The 6,820-nt window shown below is 32.4% G+C and overlaps 1 long non-coding RNA gene across 1 annotated transcript; it reads right to left on the reverse strand.

The window, feature by feature from the left end:
- Positions 1-574: 574 nt before the first annotated feature.
- LOC127856210 (uncharacterized) lies at positions 575-3,229 on the reverse strand. Its single transcript, XR_008037898.1, has 3 exons — positions 3,129-3,229; positions 1,445-1,609; positions 575-1,180 (listed from the first exon to the last, which is right to left on the reverse strand). It is a non-coding gene; the product is annotated as an uncharacterized LOC127856210 (long non-coding RNA).
- Between the last annotated feature and the right edge of the window lie 3,591 nt (positions 3,230-6,820).

Consider the following 6,820-nt stretch of genomic DNA (forward strand, 5'->3'; position numbering starts at 1 on the left):
CACTTTACGCACATGCATTATGCCCAGTTTTCTCAGTACACGACACAATTGTGCCGAATATTTATCTCACTCAAATAAATGCTAATGGTATGTGTTTATTGTCGCCTTTGTGAATCCGATCATAATTGCTTGCAAATAATTAATTGAAGCTTTGAGCAGCATTGATTCAAACGTTGTTTTAATAACTCTATTTTTGTCCAAAACTGTACAACATTTAAACTGCCCTAATTTAATACTCCATTTTATATTTCGGCATTAAGCATTGTGTGTCACATAGATAATTGAGAAATTTTGGATAAAAGCAAAGTATAATATTACACAAATGCTCAGTTGTCTTTGCTTTTTACGTTTGATTTGCTCCATGCAGTTAACGAACAACAAAGATTGTTCAAGATTTTGTTTCAGAAATTAACACAACGCAGTGTATGTTTTATTAATAATTTTAATTAATGAAACAATGTTAAATGGCATCATTGAATCACATGTAAATCACAATCTAAATCACAATTGCTGTAATATAACAGTAGCGTTAACAAAATAATAAAATACAATAAAAAGAAAAGAAACGCAATAAGTTAACATCGTGGTATAAACAGATACGATTTAAATGTTAATTATGCTTGAGATCTGATTATAAAGCATAAATCACAATTATAAAATTACATTTTAATCACAATACAAATCACAACTGCTATAATATAACAGTAGCATTAACAAAACATAAAAAAAGTAAAAAAAAACGCAACAAGTAAACATCATCGTATAAACAGATACGGTTCAAATGTTAATTATGCTTGAGATTTGATGATTATGCTTTTATCGCAACAATTCAATCACGGGTAAATCACAAATAAATCACGGGTAAATCACAAATAAATCACAAACAGGTAAAACCACTGTATACACGTCATTTGTGCTTTTGCCCATAGTGCCTATACAGTGAACTTATATGTTTATAGGCGGCTTTGCACACATGGCAAACGTGTGTTTTTTCCTCGCTGTGTGTTTTGAGATGTTCTCGGAGATGAGCCCGTGTTGTGGCCTTGTGGTTGCATATCTCGCACTCGATCTCTCGAGTGCGCTGTTCCCGGGCAGAGTGGGCATCTAAATCTACTTTCGTTGCGAATTCTTTTCCACAATAAAGGCAAAGATAGTTTTTCCGTCACCGTGTACATTGCACCTGTAAGCATTCATAAGCATAATAATCCTACACGTACACTCTTTGCTACTTATTTACAATAATTAACTAGTTAATGATTTGGGAAATGTGTATCTTATACATCTATAACGCGTTTTGATTAAGACTGTTTATCACAGCTTTCTAAAGATAATGTTTATGTAGTGAAACTGCAATGTACATAATTCGAAATGTTTAGAATCGCAAGTAAAATAAGACAGCCGACTGTGATTTTTCTACTGACTAAAAGCGCTATATGATAATGACCTGTATCTTTGTAATTGTCGTCTTGATGAAAACCCAACGCCGCAACAGTTAAAAGGGTAACATCCCAGCGTTTGTTCTTTCATGGTAAACCAAATTGCGCCTGTGCTTGTACCCTCTGGCGCATATGGCACAAATATATCGCTCTTCGGTCGTCATCATGTGTATCTAAAAACATCAAATATGTTAAATGAAATAAATAATTATGCATTTGTTATTATGTTTTCACTGTGCTGTCACCATTAGAGTATTATAATCATATGATGTATTTGTCATGTGTGTTACCGTTTCAAATATATCATCTACTTAGCCATAAATAATTACAAGACAACGGCGCATTACTAAATCTACATTTTACAACAATTTAAAACATTGTTAACAACAGTATAGTTTAATCCTTGCAATGGCCTTAACAGTTGGAAAGAACATGTACATAACCTACAGTATGATTAATCGAAAGCCAAGCTAACTGCAACTCAGATCGATATATCACTTGTTATTAATCTATGTGTGCATTAAGTATTGCTTTATCAAAACGTACATCACTATGCTACTAATCAAATATTACTTATCTAATCCTACCAAAAATACAAGTGCTAATATACGTCAGCATCTGTCACTTAAGGATAAAACAATCAAAGGAACATGTGTTGATATGTTGCGTCAAATGTTGCATTTTATATCAATAAGTTCGGCTTATTGTCGACCTGAAATGGCCCACAAGTCGGCCGGGGGTGACTAGAAGCCTATTCATGTCACCCTTGGGTGACTTCAAGCCGACGCTAGTCATCACCGGGTGACTATAATCGGGTTCATGTCACCCCAGGGTGACATGAATCGGCGTCTAGTCACCCCGGTTGACAAAAGTCGGCTTGAAGACATCCTAGTGTGACATGAATCGGCTTCTAGCCACCCCCGGATGACTTGTGGGCCATTTCAGGTCGAAAATGACACAATGAGCATCAGTTCGTTTTAACGATAGTTGAGTTATTGTGGACTGTTCATCGAAATCAAAAGATTAAATTGAAACCTGACTCCAGAAGGGTTTGTCAGACATTCGCCACATTAAGTTTGAACTTTTTTCAGACTTATAGTATCTCTGTTACATTCCAAGGATTGTTCTCGGTGAAAGCTTCAAATTTGTTTATAGCACTTGTGCAAGACAGCATCGCAGTTATTGTCCAACATTATATTTTTGTGTTTACTGTGCCGGACCAAGAAAATGTTTTGAAATTCATATTAAATTTGTGTTTATTACCTCAACAATAACATCGCTTCAGAAACATTATTAATAACAAATGGTCGTTCTAGCCGAATATGGACTTGCCGTGCTTGCCTTGAATTTCGTTGCTTGTCGTGTTAGCCAAAGTGTTGATGTACATTAGAAATGTCATTAAGTGGTGTTTTCAGGTAATTTTTTCGAACAAAACACATTTTATATGGAATTAATCACGTCCGCACATATTGGTTCACTGCAAAAAGGAATATAAAACATATATTTTGGACGATTTCAAATGTGCTTGTCGTGCTTGCGTGCATTGTAACGTAAAAACTAGGAATTTGCCTCGAATGATAGACTAAACTACTCATCTGGTGACAAATATTTATATAGCCGGGAATAGTGCTCAACTTTTCTCTTAGCCTGCGCGTTATTTCGTCAAAAAAGAGTAAATAATAAGATACTTACGTGGATTTGAAATTTCTAAGCGGGGCCAATGTTGACAAATTTCTACATAGCGTGCTAGCCAAAATGACGTCACAAACCACGTGGTATGGCCACACTGTCCATTAAGCTGTTCAGAGTAACAGTATCAACGAACTTTAACAGATAATGTCTATGCTATGTGTGGTATTCGATTGATAGGTAAAATAAAATAAATTATGTCTGTATTCATTGACCTGTCCTCCACTTAAAAATATACTACTATCAATTTATGTTTGTAGCCCCAAAAGAAACAAAAACAACAGCAATACAAAAACAGAAGATGAAAACCAGTTAAATGTGATTCTTTTCATACAAACTGAATTAAAATATGTTGCAAATAAAAAAAAAACAGCTTCCAAAACGTCTCTGTGTTTGATCAAAGTTAAGAATATATACCAATGAACATTAAACTTTTATTCCATGAGATACATAAATTCGTATTTGCTGAAGTGTCGAGTAATTTGTTTTGTGTTTGTTTACAATAAAGTCACCATGATGTAAGTGTTGTTTCCCAAAAATGCATAGGAAATATATTATATCGACAACAGTCCTGCCTAAATCAACCGTATTACAACATTTACACAGATGCATATTGTTTAATATGTTAAAGATATTAATGATTGTATATGCAAACAAGTGTAAAACATAAATTAAGACAAATAAATTTAAGAGGAAAATAAATATTATTTAAACATAAAGAAAAACAAACTGTTTCGTCATCAACTACTTCGAAAAAGACAAAAACAACAAACAAACGCATCAACTGAGTATACTATTTAGATTGCGTTTTGCATATTATATGGAAAGTAGGCGCATTTCAATCGCAGGCACATTTCATAGAGGCTTTGCTACACATCTACTTGAATAAACATATTGTAATCTTACGTAGAAATACATCTGCTTGCAAATCGAAACAGTAAAATATTATACAATAATTAGATACCCAATTTCTTTTAAGTGAATAACATATCTTAGGGATACTTCCATTGAAAGCTTCATCTATAATTTGACAATGATTATTGTTTATTGCATAATACTACAATGAATGGTATGCCATGATGCAATTCATTGCTCTGTATTCTTCTCTACACTCGATACGGCACGTACAGTACTCGAATATTAAACATGTAACGTGGTAACGGAAGTTTCTTATTGAAACAACACCATGTTGACCGAAGGGTTTTAGCCTGGCGCATTGTACACCAACAACTACAAAGTTAAAGTTGCTATGTTGTATAAATATAATTATACAAGAACATAGTCCAATCATGTAATGTTTGGGATATTTTTACAACTGTACTTACAGTTGGACGTAGTTGCCAAAACAAATGTTTCCATTGTAGTGTTTATTTTAAATAACCAGATTAACCATGTCTATACACATACAAATGCGGTTTTCGAAATTTATAGCGTAAAAATTAGATTTAACCACAGTAAACAACTTTTGTGGTGAGTTCACATGTGTTTCGAATTATGATTTCGTAGTAATATACGATACTTCAACTTTGCCCTGCTTCTCTTAATTTAGAGAATAAAAATATAATAACTATCATGCGCTTTTGATTCGATGATTGAAAAACACCTCTATATATTGCTGTGAAAAACAATCGGCCAATTGGTAACTACGCAAACCCACTTAATGATTTTGTTTTGTTCGAACCGCGAATGTTTATTTTAAAAATGTTTTGTTAAAAATCCAAATTTATGTAAATAAAGTGCATGGATTTGTGTTCTATTATGTGTATAATATCCAATTGGACATTTGTTTAGGAAAAAGTTAATTGTGTGTGTACCGATATAACTTGAAACACTGAGATTGATATTTCATGCGAATATATGATTTTCCTAGAAATATAATTATTAATAAGAGTGTTATTACGATATTATAGTATTGTTTGATTCATTTTGAGTTTTACATTGTTTGTATTTCTACCATTCTTTGTAAAGTTAAACTATGTATTTATAAGAAAAGACAAAAACAATTGTATTGTGTTTCATCTAATTAAATAACATTTTCTTACCTTTTCATCAATGGTATCCAAATAATTTACGTGAAAAAACCCACAACAACACCAAAACAGATAGAGTACAACGCTCGCACAATTGTGTGAATTTTTTTTAAATTGAAATACGTTTAGAAAACGATTTGTCTTTGGTCAATTATTATGCCTTAAACCGTACACATTGCACAAACAATTTATATGTTAATATATAACACAAGTAAGACAACTATGGATTATGAACTTGTGGCGAGTGATGATAAATACAATTTCCTTAATTTAAAGTCACACTAAAAGAATATTGTTAACTTCCTCCTTGGCCCTCACATTTTGTTCATGCATCATAAAAAAAAAATTAACACGAAAATTCACTACAGGACTAGACCCCATTTTAAGAGGGGTTTCGCTCACTGTTGCAATATATGAAAGTCAATAAATTATGTTTATAAAGCCAAAGGGTGCACATTTTATTCTTATAATAATATAATATGAACTTAAATAAAAATGTTACTACAATTGACCATTAAGTGTCATATAACGTTCACTTGAAGATCGCAGAGATTTTAAGAGTATTTATATAAAGCGGATTTTATTTATTTTGTTCTTTTAAATATCTTTTTGTTCTACAAAGTCTATATTTACTTTCGCTTTTTTAATGATTCTGTGAAAAATCTGAAGAACGTTTATATGTCTTGAAAATATTACCAATGAGAAATGTATGTCTTGTTACTTGTTCGACGATTTAAAAAATTAAAAACAATATACTTTTGTGTACTTGACGTATCCATATAGAATAATAATAAACGACATTCCTGTACATAGCAATCTAACAAGCCGAGTGTCATCTTTCACAAATCTCACCACTACTCCAAAATACATGTACTTTATTGTGATAATCATATTTAAAGAAACATGTTTTTGCAGTGCACATAATCATGATGTCGTGATCGTTGTTGAAACAAAACACATGAGATTGAACGTTTCATTACAAAAATAATTGATGAATAATAAACAAATTTACTTTCAGCTACACCAGCAGGAGAAAATCATCTCATTTTATTGCGTTATCCCTTATTTCCTGCAAGAAGTCAGGAACACATACAACTTTCCACACCATCTCAATATATATCCATAAGTCTCTCGGTACAGTAATGCTAAAGATTAATATTGACAGATTTTGTTCCCAATCCATGTCGTTTAAGTGTACAAAAGGAAGGTTGAGGACTTCAGTCCTTATATTAAAAGTGTGTGGCTGCTCGAATGGTCATGATGTCATGATAACTGTACAAGGAAATATTTTGATACCGATTTACGATGCAGCTACACTGCATCACAACTTGCATGTACAATGTGTAAATATTGAAACATGCCTGCGAAAAAAGCGATTTACACGAAAAACATGTGGCGATTATGAAAAACAACACACCAACACTTTTCTTCTTTATCGTACATGTTTCTTTTTTATTCGTTTGAACCCTGAATGAAACATTTTATGATTACACTATCGCCACAGAAATATGTTTTCGTATTAACAAACCTCGAATAACCAATAAACAAAAATGTCTGGAAACTCCATTTCTCCCTTTAATTGAGAAATGTTTGATGTAATTTCATCTTATTTTATATACCCTCTAAGTATCATCTTATATTAGTTTAATTTTGTTTTTAACCTAT

The sequence above is a fragment of the Dreissena polymorpha genome, chromosome 13, assembly GCF_020536995.1.
Source record: "Dreissena polymorpha isolate Duluth1 chromosome 13, UMN_Dpol_1.0, whole genome shotgun sequence".
Taxonomy (NCBI): Eukaryota; Metazoa; Mollusca; class Bivalvia; order Myida; family Dreissenidae; genus Dreissena; species Dreissena polymorpha.